The sequence below is a fragment of the Lutra lutra genome, chromosome 1 (assembly GCF_902655055.1).
Source record: "Lutra lutra chromosome 1, mLutLut1.2, whole genome shotgun sequence".
NCBI lineage: Eukaryota > Metazoa > Chordata > Mammalia > Carnivora > Mustelidae > Lutra > Lutra lutra.
The window spans coordinates 164,530,565-164,550,216 of record NC_062278.1 but is presented as its reverse complement, the minus strand read 5'-3'; the positions used below and the strand labels follow the sequence as shown (position 1 = coordinate 164,550,216).

General features: G+C 41.8%; 1 protein-coding gene and 1 long non-coding RNA gene across 3 annotated transcripts in view; one reads left to right on the top strand and one right to left on the bottom strand.

Annotated features, from left to right (window-relative positions):
* MGLL (monoglyceride lipase) overlaps positions 1-19,652 on the top strand; it is a 233,392-nt gene that overhangs the window by 52,984 nt on the left and 160,756 nt on the right. The window lies entirely within an intron of this gene.
* The window catches only part of LOC125107779 (uncharacterized), a 28,179-nt gene continuing 23,228 nt past the window's right edge, over positions 14,702-19,652 (bottom strand). For both annotated transcript variants that reach the window (XR_007129652.1, XR_007129651.1), the window contains one exon: positions 14,702-15,261. This is a non-coding gene — a long non-coding RNA (uncharacterized LOC125107779). The remainder of the gene's footprint in view (positions 15,262-19,652) is intronic.

Here is a 19,652-nt window from a genome sequence, read left to right as displayed (position 1 = left end):
TTCAGGGACTCTGGCTGTCAGTGGCCCTGTCGAGGGCTCCCAGGTTTCATTTCCTGGCCAGCCGGAAAGAAAAGGATGCAGAAAAAGATGTGTAGCAGTTTTGTGGATCAGGCCCAGAAGGGGCAAATCTCACACCTGCTCACATCCCGGATAGCATGAGGGCGTATGGTCATGCCTACCTTTGAGGAAGGGTGGGAAGTGGAGTCTAGTTCCATGTCCAAAAAAAAAAAAAAAAAAAAAAAAAAGACAGAAAGGATTTTGGTGGGTAGCTGTCTGTTGTGGACCAACCGGAGGCAGAGACACTGAGTGCAAACCAGCATTTATGAACAGAGGACACTAGTTCCTTGAGATGTTTAGAAAATGGAGTTCTGGGACGCCTGGGTGGCTCAGTTGGTTAAGCAGCTGCCTTCGGCACAGGTCATGATCCCAGCGTCCTGGGATCGAGTCCCACATCGGGCTCCTTGCTTGGCGGGGAGCCTGCTTCTCCCTCTGCCTCTGCCTGCCATTCTGTCTGCCTGTGCTCGCTCGCTCTCCTCTCTTTCTGACAAATAAATAAAATCTTAAAAAAAAAAAAAAGAAAAAAAAAAAGAAAATGGAGTTCTGAGTCTGAACAGTTTGAGAAAGGCTGTGTTCCATATCCCTTATTGGAGAATTGGAATGTAGAATTAAATGTTCTGATGAATCCTGCAGTAAAGATGCAAAGGATTTCCTTAACGTTCTTGACACTAGATCAATGATGTGAGTATGGGTCTGGGTATTATGCACTCTAAGACCCTCAGGGGCACGCCTGGGAAACAGCTGTGGAAGAGGACCTCAGGGTAAGTTTAGAATATGTTCATATAGAAGCCTTAGATCTCTAGAAAGGCAAGAGCCGAGAGACATCCTAGGAAAGGGGGAGATCCCAAGTGTCAGAGAGGTGGAAGATCATGGGATCAAGGCAGGGAGGTGGGAAGGAACCAGAAGCTAAAGTGGCACAACCACACCCCACCCCCCCATCTCCCAGCCCTACTAAAGACAGCTGGAAAGGAAATGACAGAACGCCGTCACTCATGCATGTCGATGCTGTCTTCTGCCTGGCACTCCTGCTGGGGCTCTGACTCCATCTCCAGGAGGTGGTGGTGCCAGTGATTGGTGGGTCATGTGAGCCTTGCTGTTTGCTTTATGCCTCCTGCCTGCCCAGTTCTCATTTAATCCTCATGCCTCCCAAGAGCATGTGTGGAGAATAATAGGGCGGTGCCACTAGCCAGAGAGGGATCGATCCATGGAACCCCGCCCCCTCATTCCATATCTGTTATACCAGCTGCTTCATCATCCTACTGATATTTTCCCTTTGCATCTTTTTGATAGTCCCCGAGTGTGAAGAGAGGGTCTCCTGTGGTCTTTCCTTGCTAGAGCTTAACAGAGCAAGGCTTTGTGGCACTTTGCTAAGTAACGCCCATCACCTCTACTGTTATGGGTTGAACTGTCTCCTGCCTAATTCATATGTGGGAGTCCTAACTCCCTGGCAACTCAGAATGTGACCTCATTTGAGATAGAGTCTGTACAGAGGTAATCCAGTTAAAATTAGGTCATTAAGTGTGGGTCTTAATCCAAATGACTGGTGTCCTTATCAAAAGGGGAGACTTGGAGGCGCCTGCATGGCTCAGTCAGTTAAGCATCTGCCTTTGTCTCATGTCATGATCTCAGGGTCCTGGGATTGAGCCCCACATTGGGCTCCCTGCTCAGTGGGGAGCCTGCTTCTTCTTCTCCTTCTGCTCCTCCCCCTGCTTGTGCTTGCTCTCTCTCTCTCTCTCTGTCAAATAACTGATCTAAAAAAAAAAAAGGAGGGGGGAGACGTGAAGACAGACAGGCTTACACAGTGTGGTTGCCCATACAAGTGAAGTTGGCTTCTACAAGGCAAGGAAAGAGGGCTGAAATAGACCCTTTCCAGTCCTCAGAAGGAAACTGCTGCCCTTGCCATCATCTTAATTTCAGACTTCCAGCCTCCAGCTCTGCCAGAAGATAAATTTCATGCTGTGGTGGTACCATTGTGTGATGCTTTCTTACAGCAGCCCTAGAAACTAACCTACCACCCCACTCCTAGCCCCAAGCAGATTCAGTGTTCATTGTGAGTGCTGGTGTTCAGGTTACTATAAAAATCCCTGCAAGGGTTGTATTGTCTTCTGATCCATGAACATGTTATGAACAACTTAGTCAATAGCTTTGCCCAAATCAGGACACATTGTGCAGATGATCATGTCTTTAATTTACTTTACAAAAGTAAATGAGTTTAGTTTGACCTAATTTGCATACATTTATTTGTTTTCTGGGGGGAGTTCATATTGACTGTTAGAGATCACAGTCTTTTCTAAATGTTCATAGCCTATCCATTTGAAAATATATCCCAGAATTTTCCCAAGGATCAACTTCAAGTTTGTCAATCCTAAGGATCATAATCCACTTTTTATCAATTGCAACACTTGCCCATCAGGAGACTTACTAGATTTGAATTCCTTTAGGAGGCCTGGAGATTCTCTTGTGCTGTTGGCTCTCCTGTTTGGGGGTCTTTCTCCTTCTCCTTTCATTTTGAAAGAATTTTAAACACACAAAATGGTTTTAAGAATATTACAATAAATTCTCATATATTTTTCCACCTAGGTTCACCAGTTATTAACTTTTTGCTGCCTTTACTTTCTCTCAATGTGTATATCATAGATACTTTTATTTTTTATTTTACATATAATTATTTTCTGAATATTTGAGAATAAACTACAGATATCATAACCCTCACCCCTTAACACTTACATATGTAATTTTAAGAACAGGAATATTATTTTACATGTCTGTGGTGTGATTATTAAAATCAGGAAATTTAGCATCAATAACAAAACTGTTATCATACCTACAATCCATACTGACTTTATGCCTAAGCCCTCATGTTACCCTTTATACCATTTCCCCCAATGCAAGACCACATGTTGCATTTATTTATTTATTTTAAAATATTTTATTTATTTATTTGAGCGAGAAAGAGACAGCATGAATGGGGGTGGGGAGGGGGCAGAGAGAGTGGGAGAAGCAGACTCCCCACTGAGCAGGGAGCCCAATTCGGGGCTCAATCCCACAACCCTGAGATCATGACTTGAGCGGTAAACAAGAGTCAGATGCTTAACTGACTGAGCCACCCAGGTGTTCCTCTTTTATTTATTAATTTGTTTTCACTACTTTCCCTTATACCAGAATTTCGCTTCTTTGTCCTCATTGCCAACATGATTTTGAAAGTCTTTTGTGATGCCGTTAACAATTCTCATCCAAATCAAACTAAACAAGGTCCCAATTTTCATCACTTAATGTTGGAGTGATGTTGGAGGTAGAAAGTGGTTTTGCAATAAAATATCCTGAGTTTGAATCCTTGTTCTATTATTTCTCTTTTGCCTCTTCTTGGACAAGTTTTCCTAATATCCTTGAACTTCAGTTTCCATACCTATAAAAATGTTGAACTTAAGCACTCAGCTTGCAACGTTATTGAACTGAAGAAGGAAACATGCACAGTGACAAACAAAAGGTGCATAGTATGTGTAGAATGATATTTCTTTCTTTCTTTTTTTAAAAAAGATTTTATTTATTTATTTGACAAAGAGAAAGATCACAAGTAGGCAGAGAGGCAGGCGGGGCGGGGGAGCAGGCTCCCTGCTAAGCAGAGAGCCTGATGCGGGGCTCGATCCCAGGACCCTGAGATCATGACCTGAACAGAAAGCAGAGGCTGAACCCACTGAGCCACCCAGGCGCCCCTAGAATGATATTTCTGACTTTCCTTTTTTTCCTTATTCTTCTGGCCATGCCTCGTATCTGTCCCTGGTGTAGTATGTGCCCTCATACACCACTGAGATTCCCCACTCCACCACGGAAGTACATTCCACTAACTGATTCCTCCAGCTGAGTGTTAGCCGCTGGGACCCATAGTTCAGTTCCCTCTTGGAACTGCTCTAGACCCAGATGTATCTTGCTCAAGGTCCCCCCCTCCCTGAGGCAGCCGGCATCCCATGTTGTTGGGGGTGTACAAAGACCTCCACTTTGAGACAGTTTTGAAGAGCCAGCTGAAACCCAGAGACTCCTATGTCTCATATGTGTTTCACGAGGAAGTCTCTGACCTTAGATTTAATTTATGTCATTCATTTTGGGGAAAAAAAAAAAGCTACTGAAAATTATGACCTCCTCTCCTCCTTTTTTTTTTTTTAAATAAGTTATTTGACAGAGAGAGAGAGCAAAAAAATCCAAGGAAGTGAGTAGAACTCATCCAAACTCCCAATATTTTTGTAAGTGTCTTCCCATCCATCAAGGTGCATGTGTGTGTGTGTATGCGTGTGTGTGAGAGAGTGTGGGCAGTGTATTTTATACAAACAAGATCATGTGCTACATGCTATGCCATAATTATGCCAAAGACCATGGATCCTTCACTATCCAGCCTCTCCTCCTCCCACACAAATATCATTTAGGCACGTGACTTCCCAGAAGGAAGATAGCATCTCCCAGCCTCCCTTGCAGCTAGGTACAGTCATGTGACTTCGTTCTGGCCAATGGCATGTGAGAAGTGATAAGATGACCAACTTCTGGGCCAGGTCCTCAAGGAGGAAGGGACATGGCCGCCTCTTGCTGCTTTTTCTCCCAACTGATGACAGTACTAAAGAGCTTTCAGCAAAGAACAGCAGACCCTGTTATGTCTTGTCGGACTCATTGAAAAAGTTATAGGTTGACTTCATTTTGTTTTGGTAGTTGGGGTTTAGATCTCCCTCACCCTCCCTGGGTGTGGGAACCAAGAAGTTGCACTGTGCTGGGACGAAGTTTGTCTACGAGATGCCCAACTGGAGATTTCAAGGATGCCATTGGATGTGTAAGTTTGGCCCCACACAGGAAAGGACTTTTTTTCCTTCTTTTGAAATCTTTAAGCTTAGGAAATTTTACTCTCCACCCCCATTTCAAAACTTTTTATGAATAATTGTATTTCCTCCCAACGTTTTTTTGGCTTTAGTTTTTTTTTTTTTAAGACTTTATTCATTTATTTGACAGAGACAGAGATCACAAGTAGGAGAGAGGCAGGCGGGGGAGGGAGGAAGCATGCTCCCTGTTGAGCAGAGAGCCAGATGTGGGGCTCTATCCCAGGATCCTGGGACCATGACCTGAGCTAAAGGCAGAGGCTTTAACCCACTGAGCCACCCAGGTGCCCCAGCTTTAGTTTTTAAAAAAGGTTTTTCGGGGATGCCTGGGTCTCCCAGTAAGTTAAGCATCTGCCTTTGGTTCAGGTCATGATCCCAGGTCCTGAGACCGAGTCCCACATCAGGCTCCTTGCTCAGGGGAGACCCTGCTTCTCCCTCTGCATGCCCCTCCTCCTGCTTGTGCGCTCTCTCTCTCTGGAAAATAAATAAAATCTTAAAAAATATTAAAAAAGTAAAAAGAGTATTTTGTTCATTTATGAAAGTATTATATTCATTAGCAAAAATCAAGAAAATGTGAACATTATAGAAGGAATTAAAGATCGCCGCAGTCAAGGTGTTGGTTATATCTTTGCAGACACTGTTTGTAATACTGATAGGAAATACTCTATTTTTCTCTTGCATGAGATTGGTATTTGAACTTTGTTTATGGTACATTTCACTTTAGAAATTTAAATTTGTTATGTGACTGAAATTATCCATCTTCTTTCTTTTGGGCCTCTAGGATTCACATACATAGAAGACTGCTTCCCGACACGCACACCTAAAGACCGTAAAAACATCCTCTTGTGTTTTCTAGTTGTCTTTTGTCTTTGTTTTTTATGCTTAAATTTTAATGCATCTGGGATCAGTCATGGTGAAAAGAGAGTGCTCCTCTTTGCCCTCAATGATGTGATAGTTTTTCCACCACCATTTATTCAGAACATGTCTCTCTCTCTCTCTTTTTAAAGATTTTATTTATTTTTTCGGCAGAGAGAGGCACAGCGAGAGAGGGAACACAAGCAGGGGGAGTGGGAGAGGGAAGAGCAGGGAGCCTGATGCGGGGCTCCATCGTAGAACCCTGGGATCATGACCTGAGCCAAAGGCAGACACTTAATGACTGAGCCACCCAGGCTCACCAGAACTCATCTCTTTCTTACTAATTTGCAATGCCACCTTCGTCATAAACTAAACTTCTCTATGTAACTGGATCAACTTTCTCAACATTCTATTAGCTTTCTGCATTTCAGATTTTCGCCCACACTTGCAGCATGGGCTTTCCTGGCCCATCTAGGCATGACTTTTTTCTCTTTTGAAAACATTGGTTATGGAAAACTTTATGCGAGCACAGTAACTTAATTGAAACTATATCCCAAAGAATAACAACAACAAAAGCCTTTTGACAAGCATTGCTCTAGACAACAATGCCATGTACTTGTTTTGATAAACGTACGTACTATTTGCCAAAAGGAATCACCCTTCCTTTTCTGTAACTTAGTTTGATGCTTTGACTGTTAATAGACATGTCAGTGACATAGACCATTGTTTCTGGCATCTGCACGGAGCGGACCAGAATCTCCATAACTATTTCTCACTGATCTCATCCCATTTCCCTTTTTTTCCTAGCAATTGTAAATATGGCGATGAATTTCCTTGTACGTGCAGCTTTTTGTGCTTCTAATAATTTTCTTCTTCTGATAGATTCTTAGAAGTGGGATTTCTTGGGCAAAAGGTGTACATACCTTTTTGTTGGTTTTATAATTTTTAGTAGTTTGTTTAAAGTTTTTATTTTAATTCCAATTAGTTAACATGCATGTAATGTCAGTTTCAGGTATACAGTATAGTGATTCATCACTTCCATACAACACCAGGTACTCATCACAAGTGCCTTCCTCAATTCCCATCACCTATTTCACCCATCCCTCCCACCCACCTCTCCTCTGTTGACCATCAGTTTGTTCTCTATAGTTAAGAGTCTGTTTCTTTTTCTCTTTCTTTCCCCTTTGCACGTTTGCTTTGTTTCCTAAATTCCACATAGGAGTGAAATCATATGGTATTTTTCTTTCTCTGACTGACAGATTTCACTTAGCATTATGCTCTCTAGGTCCAACCATGTCATGGTAAATGACAAGATTTTGTTCTTTTTTATGGCTAAGTAATATTCCATTCTGTATATATGTATATATAAACATAGAGGTGCATGTATCCCTCTGAATTGGTGTTTTTGTATTCTTTGGGTAAATACACAGTAGTGCAATTACTGAATTGTAGGGTAGTTGTATTTTTAACTTTTTGAGGAAACTCCATATTGTTTTCCACAGTGGCTGTCCCAGTTTGCATTCCCACCAACCGTGCATGAGAGTTCCTTTTTCTCCACATCCTCACCAACACCCGTTGTTTCTTGTGTTGCTGTTTTTAGCCATTGGATAGGTATGAGGTATCTCATTGTAGTTTTGATCTGACTTTCCCTGATGGTAAGTAATGATGAGTCCTTTTCATGTGTCTCTTGGCCAACTGCATGTCCTCTTTGAAGAAATGTCTATTCTTATCTTCTGACGATTTTTAGATTGGGGTGTTGAATTATAGAATTTCTTTATATGTTTTGGATACTAACCTCTTATGTCATTTGCAAATATCTTATCCCATTCTATAAGTTTCCTTTTAGATGTGTTGATTGTTTCGTTCGCTGTGCAGAAGGCTTTTGATTTTGATAGTCCCAATAGTGTATTTTTTTTTCTCTTGCAAGGAGATACATCTAGAAAAAAAGTTGCTATGGCCAATGTCAAAGAAGTTACTGCCTGTGCCCTCTTCTAGGATTTTAATGGTTTCAGATCTCACATTTAGATCTTTAATCCATTTTGAATTTATTTTTATATGTGGTATAAGAACCTGGTCCAGTTTCTTTCTTTGGCACATTGTTATCCAATTTCCCCAGCAGCATTTGTTGAAGAAACTGTCCTTTTCCCACTGGATATTGTTAAAGCCTGCATACTTTACCTTCAGGATTTTCACCAGCAGCCTGTGTGCAGAGGGTGTCAGAGCACCGAAGGCCTCCATCTTGGTCAGTGCCAGCCTCTGTGGTCTTTCATCTGTACTATTCTGTTAGGCAAGAATTATTATCCTGTTTTTATTTTTGCTTTGTGTTGTTAACAAAGTTGAACATCTTTGCATATGATTACTGTTCATTTGTATTCTTTTGTAATTATTCTTGCCCAACTTTTTTTTTTCCTAACTTTTCTTGCCCAATTTCTTTGCCCAGTTTCCTTTTATGGGTTTGCTTTGTTTTATTATTGGCTTAGTTGAGATAGAATGATATCAAACATTAAGTTTTTTTTCCTCTAATGCATTACAAATATTCTTCCCCTCCTCCTTTGTCTATCAACTTTATGGAATTTTTTAAAGTTCTGTTGCTTTCTGGGTTTTGCAATATGGTTAGAAATGTTTTTCCCCAATCCCAAGATTATTTTTTAAAAATGCATCATTATTTCTTCCAGTGTGTTTGTGGCTTTCTCTACTTAAAAGCTTTAGATTTTTGACCATTTGGGATTTATTTTGTCATCTCTAAGAATAAATTTTGGATTTATTTTATGTCATCCCCAAGAATGACATGGGGATCCAGATTTATTATTATTTTTCCCCAAGTGTTGAGTTAGTTATTCCAATTCTATTTATTGATCACTCCATCTGGAGTGTTCTGATTTGAAATTCTAAATTTCTCCTATATCAGATTTCCTTATTCTGTCCATTTCTGTACTCTCTTTTTTCCTACGGGACTGTTTTTCCTGTCACAGTAACATAATACTTTACCTCCCCTAGCTTTAAAATATTCTTTAACTCATGCTAGGATAAGTTTCTCTTTATTTTCAATATTTTCTTGACTCTCCTTATATAACTTTTTCGACTTCAGTTTTAGCATCGACTTCAGGTGTCCAAGAAAAAGCACTTTGTAATTTTATTTAGAATTGCAAAAAATGTATTTTTTGGGAAACAAAATAATTTTATTTGGGGAATATTATTTGGGGAAACAAAATAATTTTTTTTTATATATTATTTGGGGAAACAAAATAATTTTACCATGTTGGGTACTTTGTCCAAGATTCAGACATGCCACTCCATTTGTTGGAGGCTTCCATGATAGTCCTTGATAGCATCATTTTTTTTTTTTTCATGAAAAGTGCCTCTAGTTCTTGGCCTGGGTGGATCTCACTGAGGGGACACACACCATGCATCATGCAGCTTAGAAAAAATTTAAGACTTTTAAGGGCAATTTGGACTATCAATAATTTTTCCATACATACAGACTTTAGTACCCAACCCATGTGTGCTGTTCCAGTGACTTCTGGAGGGCCAAGTGGGCTAGAGGCATTTTCATTCTCGTCTTTATTTTTGTGTTTGTTTATACTGAAATAACTAAATTAAACCAAGTACCATTGAGGAAAATAGTGCTCTATCTGGATACCATTTAATCCAGAGCACTTACGTAGTTTTTGGTGCTATGTAATTTGCCATGATCGGCTCAGTGGTTCCCCTTTGGTTTCCGGGAGCTCGCTGCAGAAGTACTGTAACTTCTGAAGGCAGGTGTCTGTTAAATGTTGAACTTGTGCAAATTTGTTACACTCCAAGTGGGCCCATATGCAGCTGTGGCAATGGATCAGGTTGTAAGATGCAATATACCACTTTTTACCAATAAGAGTTAAATGGTGTCCTGTAATCTTGGCGGGTGCCAAAAAAATCCAGCATTCCTTGGAACGCTTCAAAACTTTTCCTTATTAGTGCAGATCCAGTCACAAGCTTCCCTCAAAGACCCAGTGTTGTAGGGTGAATAGCGAGATAACCGTGGATTCTTTTATAAACCTGTGAGACTTTGTTCAACTGAAAAAAGTGTTTTCACTGTAATTATTTCTGACCTGTTTAGTGGTTTCCTACCCGCCCCCTGCCTTGATGCTTTATTCCCTTCAAGTGTGCTAGAGCCATAAAAAGGTTACCAAGGAGTGGGGGTGGGTAGTCAATTTAGGTCCAGGAAGGTGGGATTTAAATATAACTGTGTAGCTGACAAAATGATTTATTACTTTGTAGGTCATTGGAAAAGAGCAGAATTTCTCAAACTGTGTTCCATGGGCTGATATTAATCATACAAATGCCCTAAGCACAGAAAGTTCTCAGGGTTCCGGGGCCAAGTTGGCTTAGGAAATGCTGCCTGCTAATTCCCCTCTCAGAGCTCTACAATGTGCATTAGCATATTAAAAGTACTGAGAAGTACAGCAGGAAAGGATCCAGTTTTAATTCTGCTGAGTGATTAAGCAAGTATACTAGTGCAAGGGATAGTTTCCTTTTAGGCCAAATAGGTTTTCTCTTAACACCAACTTTGGAAGGACTGAAGCAGGTTTAATGGAATTTTACCCCATCTTTTGTCACAGGGTTCCAGCAGTCCGTTAAAATGTGTGTCAGTGTCAGAATACTAGAGCTAGATTTTAAATGAAATGCAATCAGAGTCAAATTCCATTGAAATATAACTTGGCTTTTTTATTCATAACATCAGTGGTTAGATACATAACATAAGTGTGTTAGATACAATACAATGAATGGTGGACCTTTTAAGCGACATTTTCAGAAAATGAGTTTCAAGGGTATACGTTGATTATTCAAATAATAGATATTAGAGGACTTCTGAATCTTTAGTGCTGTGCTGAGAGTGAAGAGCGGGAGATACTTTACAGAATGGGAGTGATAAGGGATAAGAAAATTTGGAGAAGATAGAAAACTTTTATTGTTGGTGCAGCTCCTGGCTAATCCTTGGGCAGAATTCTGTCATCAGCTTTCAATGGCTGTGGGAGGAGCAGTGTCAGCTTGAGCCTGAGAGGGGAGGTGGCTCCAGCCGGAAAGTAGGTCACCTTTTTTCAGTGGGGCCCTTGAGGGTTTTGCCTGGGACACTGACACTCACAGATGAAATTCTGACATGTATCAGTTAGTTTGCAACAATAACATTGCTGCCTAACAAAGCCCCTCAAAACTCAGGTGCTTAAAGTAGTATTCATTTTTTTACCTTAGGTTGGCCTGGGGTGATCTGATCTAGGCTCAGCAGGTGGCCCTGCCTCAGGTCATGGCTGCCAGGGCAGCTCTGCCTCCTACTTCCCATCTGTGAGTGGGCTGGAGCATCTTGGCTTGCATGTTGCTCATCTTCTCTGGGCCAGCAGACTCCCCAGGAATGTTCTTCTTATGGATATGACAGAGGCAAAAATGGCATCTTGCAAGCCTGTGCTTGCGTCTCATCTGCTAACATCCCCTCAGCCAAATCATGTCAAAGGATGGGAAACTCTACGTGGGTCCTTGTGGGTGGATGTTACCTAACATGGGCGTGTCTATCTACTCTTGTAACTGGGGAGCCGGTAAATAGCTAGCACCATAGTCTAGTCTGACACATCGTGGGAAGGGCCCCCTCTAGGACCCCGGGGTGATGATGCCAACTCCCTTGCAGCAATGTAGATTTCACTTAGGGCCTGAGACCACAGTTCTGGCTCCTGGGTATGAAAAAGTCTGTCTGCATCCAGTTGAGACCTGAGGGCTGGCAGCTGACTTTGAGTAACATAGAGCAGCCCGGAAATGGAAGTTTGGCCAGACAAGTGGGCTGCCCTCCTGCCTGTATATTCTAGCCACATCCGTCCACTTCTCAGACTCAGGCCCTGGCTTCAGCCAGCATGTACAGCGCCTTCACACAGATTGGAGGAAGGTAGCCCATCCTTTTCGGGGAACCACTGGAAGATGAACTTCAACAACCAAGAGATGGCAGAGAAGACCTCACAAAAGGATTGAACATTGGAAATATTTGACAAGAGACACAAGGCACAAGCAAGGAAGGGGATGAGATGAATGGAACAGAGCATGGGGTAGACCATGCAAAATGGCTTTTCTCCACCGACTCTGGGCTTGGCCACAGGACTTGTTTGGTCAATGGCATCATAGTAGGTGTAGTCCAAGCAGAGACCTGAAAACACTCGGGGGTTAACGCTTGCTTCTCTTGCTGCTGGAAGCCCGTCGGCGGCCATCTGGCCATGGGAACAAGCCCAGGCTAGCCTGCTGGATGATTAGAGGTGGATGGCTGTTGTCTCAGTTGACATCTGGCCACTGCCAGACCCCTGGGGGAGGCCCCTCAGGACCCCTCTTGCTGTCAACCCCTTAACTAGACCATGTGACCAAGCTGGCCTTGAGGAGCTAGCTGCTCAGCCAACCCACAGGACTGTGACAAATAATGAATGTTCACTGTTGTAAGCCTCTCCCTTCTGAGGTATTTTGTTAATCAGAGAGAGCCAAATGATACATAATGTCATTGTCATGTGCCCCGGCAGTGTATAAATAAGATTGAATAAGCTCGTGGATCACCTTGCCTTTAATGCTGAAACATTGTGTTGTCCAAATTGAAGAATATTTAAGAATAAAAAGATAAACTTAAAGAAAAATGTTATTATTGAATAAATTAGGTAGGAAAAGATAGGAAGAGGTCAAGGAAGAAGAGATAGAAGCTGATTCTATTGTTCGCTTTTTAGACAAGGTGTTCTAGACAAGACATTACAGGTTTTCTATAATGAATCTTCCTTAAGAGATGAAGCACTGCAATAAAATGTAGAGAAAAGACATCACATGTATATCAAAAGATATACCAAATTTCATTAGATTTTTAAAAAAGATTTTATACCTTTATTTGACAGAGAGAGAGAGAGAGATCACCAGTAGGCAGAGAGGCAGGCAGAGAGAGGAGGAAGCGGGCTCCCCGCTGAGCAGAGAGCCCGACACGGGGCTCGATCCCAGGACCCTGAGATCATGACCTGAGCCGAAGGCAGAGGCTTAACCCACCGAGCCACCCAGGCGCCCCAGATCTTAAGATTGTATCGATAGTGAGATGGTACACATCTTAATGTCAAGGATGTTAACATGGGGGCGGGGGTAGGGAAGTGACCAGGAACTGCTACAATGCAGCACTTAAAAACAGAAAGCGGGGCGCCTGGGTGGCTCGGTGGGTTAGGCCTCTGCCTTCGGCTCAGATCATGATCTCAGGGTCCTGGGATCGAGCCCCGCGTCGGGCTCTCTGCTCGGCGGGGAGCCCGTTTCCTCCTCTCTCTCTGCCTCTGTCTACTTGTGATCTCTGTCTGTCAAATAAATAAATAAAATCTTTAAAAAAACAAAAACCAGAAAACATTGTATAAAATATGACAAAACTGAGACCAAACACATGTCATACTAACAAATGTAAATATAATTCTCCCATTAGAAGAAAAAGATCTTCAGACTGAATCACAAAGCAAAATAGAAAAAACTCAAACTAACAGCCATTTGTAACAACATGGACCGAGAGGGTATTATCCTAAGTGAAATAAGTCAGACAGAGAGAGACAAGTGACACATGATTTCACTCCTATGTGGAATTTATGACACAAAACAAATGAACAAACAAAAGAAAAAAGAAACAAGCAAACCAAAAAAACAATCAGACTCTCAAACACAGAGAACAAATGGATGGTCGCCAGAGGGGAAGTGAGTAGGAGGAGGGGTGAATTCGGTGGAGGGATTTAGAGTATACTTATGGTGATGAGACTGAGTAATGTACAGAATTGTCGAGTCGCTATATTGTGCACCTGGAACTAATATAACACTGTATGTTAATTGTGTTTCAATCAAAAAAATAAAATAAAAAACATACACAAAGATACACCAGCAAAAAAATGAAGTGGGTATGTGTGTTGCGGGGGGGTCATAATCCTAGTATAAAACAAGGTAAAATTCAGGCCCCAAAGTATTAAATAAGACAAAAGCTGGCACTTTGTCATGCCACAGACTACCATGGAAATACAGCAGTTACACAATCTATGCATCAAATTGTAGCATCTTTTATTAAGCGTAAACAAAGGAGACCTAAGGAGAAGTAGGCAAAATGCACCGATCCTAGACCGTTACTCATTTATTTCAATGGAAGACAGATAAAGCTGATGAAAATTGTTATATCCACTCCATTAAATATGTCGTAGCCATTGCAAATGAAGATTATATAGTTCTAGAGGAAAAGTGTGCAACATATGAGAAAAAAATACATCACACATGTGTAACTGTGTTATCTCATTATAACCTGCAAATTGGGTGATTAGAGGTGCATAAATATTGGAAGAGCCACAGGAAAGCGTAATTCATTGTTTGAGCAAAAAGAATTGAGAGTCTATAGATTTTAGCAAATAGTTTTGATGATTTCGGTATTTTAAGGAAATGCTAATTAGTTATTTAGCATAAATCTGGATATTCCTTGTCGAGAACGGCTACAGCAACACTGACCCATTGAAGGTACATGGAAAGACGTCCAAACATGAAATAAAGTCATTTATGCATTCATTCATCGTATGACTAACCCCAGAGCATCTGACTTAAAACCGAATTGAAAAGGTTGGATTAACAAAGATAGTGTAATCAGGACACTGAGTGGGACATTTGTTGGTTGTTTTCTGTGCTCTAAACATTAGCCTTGACACGTGAAAAATATTTCCCACCAGCTATTCTTTTTTTTTTTTTTTTAAAGATTTTATTTATTTATTTGACAGAGAGAAATCACAAGTAGGCAGAGAGGCAGGCAGAGAGAGAGGAGGAAGCAGGCTCCCCGCTGAGCAGAGAGCCCGATGCGGGGCTCGATCCCAGGACCCTGAGATCATGACCTGAGCCTAAGGCAGAGGCTTTAACCACTGAGCCACCCAGGCGCCCCTCCCACCAGCTATTCTTTCACTGCAATCTGTAACACTTAGCTAAGAGAATGGAAGTGTCTGAAACGAATAATACTAAATTCCCAGAGAATTACAGATTTCCAGGAACATGGGATGGGGAGGGAAGAAGGGTACAATAAGGAAATTCTGAGGAATCATTGGTTTCAAACAAGGAAACTCAGATTGTTTAAATGACTCCCCTGTGGTCACTCAGCTAGGTAGAAGCAGGATTGAGATTAGATTAAAATTCCTGCTTTCCAGAAAGGAAAAAAAGTGTTAAATTTCTTCCAGCTCCGCCACCTGGATATTCATAAGACTTAGAACCAACCATAGTTTAAGATAAATGTTACATTTCATGTGTTAGACTATATATGTGTTAGAATCTATACATTTTTGATTTTCTGAACCTTTAAGAAGTCTTGTATGGAAGTCTCATGCCTTAGTATTTCATTTCCTCCCACAACATCAAGTCAATACAGTAGCAGACTTTGTCATCGGTTCTCTTGTGGTCATGGGTTCCCTTGTTCATGGCAGCTGTCTTAGCGACCTCATTTCCTGACTTGGAATGTGCCAGTCAGCTGTGGAAAACAAAACCCAAGATGCACAAAATTTAACAGTTGCATACATTCATTTAAAAATAACAATGCATGCAGGGCTTCTTATGTTAAAAATCTTCTGTACACATGTTTCAAAGCCAAAGTGCACCAAATTTCCCCAAAATAAAGATTGTAGAAACATTAGCAGGCGTGAATGCACTCAGAAAGCTGATGGTCCCCGAAGCCAGATGTGAAGCTAGAATGCTGGGGAGAGATACAACAGTGGTTTCCAAGTTAAACAAATTTTCAAAAACAGTAAACAGGGTGTGTGGATAAGATCTCAGGTCAACAGAGGGAACCAGGGAAGAATCTAAGTGTGGCCCATGAAGGGAAGTCTTTGGGATGAATGCTTGGAGATTTGGCTTATAGATGTTTATTCAGAAATACTTTAAAGCACCTGGAGTATGCCCGGTTTTGCATGGAATGTGTTGTTAATGTCAATTGTCTATATGTTTATTTCCATTTTATAGACTCTTTGGGACAGAACTTCAATCCCAGTGTTGGCCAGCTACAGCAGGTGCCCAGAATATTCTGCACAGGAGTGGAGGGGAGGGGCAAAGGGAGGGGCAGACTCCCTGCTGAGCAGGAAGCTTGATGCGGGGCTCAGTCCAGGACCCTGGGATCATGACCTGAGCTGAAGGCAGAGGCTTAACTCACTGCACCCCCGCGCAGCCCCCTGAACATGCTTTTTTTTGGTCTATTTAACCTCAGCTGGAGATTGGGAATGGGAGGTCACTGAGTACCACTTCAAGTGTAAGATCTGTATATATACTTATAATCGATACATAATATATGTGTGTGTGTGTGTATACATACATATATATATATATATATGTATATATATATATATATATATATATATATGCTATGTATCTGTTTTCCTGTTTTACATTGAAGAGTTGTTTTGAGTTTGAATTGTCCTTGCTGTTCCTCTGTTAGGGCGTATCATCCAGAGGATTTTCTGCCTTGTTAAAATGCAATACGAGCCAACAGCTACTCAGGGGTTTCTAATTTCTCATGTTGTATTTGGCCTTCAATAGAATACATTCCTATGTTTAGAAGCCATTGTCCTGCTTCGTATTATATGATCTTTGTATTTTGAGACCCTTTTGAGCTTTTTTTCTTGAATTTCACTTTCCTCCAAACAATGGCCATTTTATAATTCCCGTGTCTCAGGGAAGGAGACAGGGAAAAGGATAGAGTGTCAGCTGGGATGGGACCAGTTGTAGGACATGCTGGTGAGAAAGAGGAGACTGGGACCTGTGCTCAAGACAGCAGGTCAACTATGCGATGGGCCCAGAGGGAGACAACCCTCTGTGTTTTCTGTGTTCAGTTATGTTAGGTGACTTTGAGCTGACCTATTTTGATATTTACCTACTCAACAGACTTCCAGTCTGGTCATGATGGAGTAGCTGGTATTAGGTGTAACCTTCTACCCTTAATAACTATTTTAAAAATGGACAAAATGTAAGCAATACTTTTCAGGCATTGGACAGCGAGTAGCCTAGAGCCATGATCTTTGAGCCAAGGGAAACCCTTGAGCTGACTTCCATGTTTATCCTGGCCTTCCACTTGGGCGTGATTTGCAAACCACAATGCAAGAAAATAATACCCTAATCACATAATTACCGTTTCTTTTTTTGTGGTGAGAACACTTAGGATCTACTCTCTTAGCCAACTTCAAGTACATAATACGGTGTTATTATCTGTGGTCACCATGCTGCACGTCAGTACTCCGGGAGCTGTTCATCTCGCAGCTAGAAATTTACAGCCTTCGACCAATATCTCCCAACTTCCCCCTGACCTCAGTCTCCTCTGACCTCACTCCACTCTCTGTCACTCTACTCTATGTTTCTGGCTTTTTTTAGATTTGAATTTTTTAGACACAGAAGTGAAATCATACAGTATTTGTCTTTCTCTGTCTGATTTATTTCACCCACCATCATACCCTTAGGTTCCACCATGTTGTTGCAAATGGCAGGATTTTCTTGTTTTCTATGGCTGAATAATATTCAATTTGTATGCATATATGTATATAATACACATTTATATAAAATTTTGTGTACATATATATTGTGTGTATACATTATTTGGTGTGTGTGTGTATACACATATCACAACTTCTTTATCCATTCAACCATGAATGGACACTTGGGTTGTTTCCATGTCTTGCCTATTGTGAATAATGCTACAGTGATATCTTTTCAAGTTAGTGATTTCATTTCCTTTGGATATATTCCCAGAAGTGGGATTGCTGGATCATATGGTAGTTCTATTTTTAATTTTGTAAGGAACCTCCATACTGTTTTCCCTAGTGGGTGCACCTGTTTACATTCCCACCCACAGTGCACGAGGGTTCTCTTTTCTCCACATCCTTGCCAGCATGTGTTATCTTTTGTCTTTTTGATGATGGCCATTCTAACAAGTGTGAGGTGCTATCTCATTTTGGTTTTGATTTATATGTCCTTTTCATGTACTTGTTGGCCTTCTGTATATCTTTGAAAAAATGTTTATCTGGGTGTTTTGCTTATTTTTAATTGGATTATTTGTTGTTGTTGTTGTGTTGGCATTGTATTACTACTCCTTTTTTAAAACTGTTGCCCAGTGGCGCCTGGCTGGCTCAGTCAGTGGAGCATGCACTCTTGATCTTGGGGTTCTGGGTTTGAACCCCACATTGGGTGTAGAGATTACTTTGGAATAAAATCTTAAAAGGAAGCCCAATAAAACTGTGGCCCAAATGTGGTTTCCCATAACATAACCAAAGCAGGATGGAGTTTTCAAAAAGACCTTGTTAAATATCAAGGGGAATAAAAGTGAAAACCGGGAATATACAAGAAGCATAAAGAGGCTCAACTTACAAAACATCTTAGTTTAACAGACTTGATTGGGACATAGGCCATGTGCCACTCACTTCTTCCTTCTCCAGCCCAGTGGCTGGTACATCTAGACAGGATCTCGACATGGGCTCTTAATTCCCTGCTCCTGCCTGTGTCCATTGCAGAAGGCATCACCAACAGCTCACAGACTCAGCCTCTCAGACATGGTAAATTGCTCACTGCCTGGTCAAAAGAGTGATTCTACTTTATCTGCCTTTATAAAGCCCTTCCTCTTTGTTCTTGTTTCTGGATTGATAGACTCCTCCCGGTCCCCGGATGATAGGTCGAATTTTGGTAACTGACATAATGGATTATCTCACTCAAGTCTGCCCTACTCCATGGGATATAAGTCCCACAAGTAATGTTGCCTACCCCGTACCAACCCCAGCCCCAATGGAATAGATGTTATGAGTACATTGCAGTTGTGGGTCCTTCTCCAAACATTTGGTTAAAATGTGAGCCTGCTGGGGGGTTTTTCTCCCCCATGTTCTCTGCTGCTGTTTTGCCCAGTGTTTTAGTTATTTATGGCTGAGTAACAAAGCATCCCCAAACACTGGTCTTAAAATGAGTCCAAGTCCATGAGTTGGGGGGTTGACTGTGCCAGCTGGGTGGTCCTTGCTTAGGGTCTCTTATGAGGTTGTAGGTAGTTGGCTGGCTCGTCTGAAAGCCTCTTGAGTCCCATGTCTGGCGCCTGGGCTGGGAAGAATGGCAGGCATCCCGTAGGCATCTCTTGTCTGATCTTCCTACAAGTGGTCTCACCAGTATGGAGCCTCCTTACACGACAACCAAAGCCTCCATTCACTGGTGGCTTGTGAATCCCTGCCTTTCCTATTCAGTTTCACCACGTGGAGATGAAAGGAAACTGTTTAATACTCACATAAATAGTGTGCAACCGGGACCACAGCTGTTTAAATTCTATACGATCAGGAAGAGAAATTTCAAGAAGGCATCTAGTATACAAAAGGTAACCAGTCTTGGGGCGCATGGGTGGCTCAGTGGGTTAAGTCACTGCCTTCGGCTCAGGTCATGATCTCAGGGTCCTGGGATCGAGTCCTGCATCAGGCTCTCTGCTCAGCAGGGAGCCTGCTTCCCTTCCTCTCTCTCTGCCTGCCTCTCTGCCTACTTGTGATCTCTGTCTGTCAAATAAATAAATAAAATCTTAAAAAAAAAAAAAGGTAACCAGTCTTTGATGGGCTATCGGGTTTTCAATATCATTGTACTGTTTCCTGAGGAACAAGCCCGGGAGGGGATACGTCTGGACCTCCTGTGTTCTGGGAGCCGGTGATGAGCACTGCAGAAGGTGGGCAAGGCACGTGATCGGGGCTCTGGCTGCCTGGATTTAACTCCCAGCACAACCACATCCGCTGTGGGCTCTCAGGTGATGTGGTTTCCCCAATCCCTCTTGGCCTGTTCGCCCTCCTCTGAAAAAATGAGAATCCTAGTAGCACCTATCTCACGGTTTTTGTGAAGCATAGATTAGGTGTTTTACCGCAAGCA